The sequence below is a fragment of the Penaeus chinensis genome, chromosome 35 (genome assembly GCF_019202785.1).
Source record: "Penaeus chinensis breed Huanghai No. 1 chromosome 35, ASM1920278v2, whole genome shotgun sequence".
Taxonomy (NCBI): Eukaryota; Metazoa; Arthropoda; class Malacostraca; order Decapoda; family Penaeidae; genus Penaeus; species Penaeus chinensis.
Window position 1 is genome coordinate 27,434,417 of NC_061853.1, and position 1,905 is coordinate 27,436,321.

At 38.3% G+C, this 1,905-nt stretch overlaps 1 long non-coding RNA gene across 1 annotated transcript in view; it reads right to left on the reverse strand.

Annotated features, from left to right (window-relative positions):
- Positions 1 to 1,694: 1,694 nt before the first annotated feature.
- The window catches only part of LOC125044022, a 24,551-nt gene continuing 24,340 nt past the window's right edge, over positions 1,695 to 1,905 (reverse strand). Inside the window, exon 2 of the long non-coding RNA XR_007116451.1 lies at positions 1,695 to 1,905. This exon is cut by the window's right edge and continues 2,151 nt beyond it. This is a non-coding gene — a long non-coding RNA (uncharacterized LOC125044022).

The following is a 1,905-nucleotide window of genomic DNA, read 5'->3' on the forward strand; positions in this document are numbered from 1 at the left end:
ATAAAATAAATCATGGGAGCCGTCATAATTGTCACACGTGCATTTTGACCAGGTTGAGCACACAGAGGGCAGCGATCTGTGGAGCTAGTGTTTGGCAGGGTGGCCAAAATACCAATATATCTGATATTGACGGGGAAGGGATGGTCGGACAGGGCAGTCCTTTTCGCAGATGGAAACAGTTCCGGTTTAAGTATTACAGGAGGAGTAAGGTTGGCCAGGAATAGGCTTACCAGTGAGGTTAGTCATGGTAGATTGTGCACGAACTTGGGACTCAAATGTAACTGTGACAAGGCGTGAACGATCGGAGCGACTGCGAAAGGAAACTTCACCTACTTGTTTTTAGAGCCGTTGGAAGAAAATAAAGGACTGTAGGGGTAATCATAAAGAATCGATGTCACTCGACTGGGCCAAAAAGCAAAAAAGGGTACTCAGAAGTTGGAAGTGAGGAAGTACTATGGGGAGGAGGACAATAAGGATCAAGAGTTGTAATAAGGGGGGAAGGGTAGATGAAGACTGTGTAGTAGGAGATAGAGGGTAGGGTGTTAGGAGAGAGGAAGGGGTGTATGCTGAAGGTTGAGTAATGACCTGGGTGGATGATTCGGAATAGACAGAGTTGACAGCAAAACGCCGGAACGGGGTATTAGAATCAGTGATCAGAGCCGTGGTCAAAGGAAAGGTTGTAGTCGGGAAACCAGGGAAATCAGGTCTATAGAGGCTGGTCAATGAAGGGGCAAGTCTGAATGACCCTAATAAGGGTTTACAAATTTTCATTATTGACCATGGTGGGCCTGAAATAAGTTTGGAGAAGGCCGTTCAGGACTGGCACAAAGCCAGCCTTCCATCCTTTCAGCACGCCTCTCACATCTTAAGAAGTGGGCAGAAGGGGATAAAGAAAAGAAGGAAAAGGGGAGAAGAAAAGATCATGCAAAATTAGTTGAGGCGAATTCTGAGGCCCAGGGCTGTGGTGACCCCCCCCCCCCCCCCACACACACACACACACGACAACAAAGTAAAGGATTAGGAGAGAATCAGAAAGCAAGTATTTTTTTTTTTTTACTTTGTTCCTACTTTAACTTTATGTTGCGAAAATCTTAATCTTTTCATATTTGAGAAGCGACATGGACACCAAATATGAAAAAATACACATTGATGTTGGGAAATAGAAAAAAGAAGAAAAATGATGGCCATAGTAATGGCTAAGTTCATATTGGGTCATATTAATAATCTTGGAATCTTTAAAAATAGTACTCTAGTGCTCTTATAATGGGTGTTCTAATATGCATACAAAGTAGTGTGAAAGAGCGCGTCCTCACGGTACTTTTTTCTCGTTGGTGTCATTAAACGTAGGTTACTGTTCAAGATTTAAACATTTCAACATACATGTAGACCATACCACAGTCACCGAGTCTGACCTTGTACAAACGATAAACACACACTTATTATTTATATATCATATATATATCATATATATATTATATATCATATATATATATATTATATATATCATATATATTATATATTATATATACATGTTTATATATATATATATATATATATATATATATATATATTTGTATTTGTTTCTTGGAAAGCGTGCCAGTAATTTTCTGGGCCTATTTTACCAAATCACCCTTGATAAATAGGAGGTAATTATACTATGAGAAGGATAATTTATTTAACAGAAAATAAGAATACTTGATGCTCATAATTTATTTCATCATATTTTGGCATAAATGTTCTCACTCCTGATCAGAGATTCTCAAAGAAGGGTTTCTTGGATGTACATAAGGGGGTTTACAAAATAATTCTCGTTAGACTCAATGGTGAAGTATCATTATACTTAACAGAACAATTATGGTGTAACTCCACAATGAATGAACTAATAATGCATTTCTATTCTATATT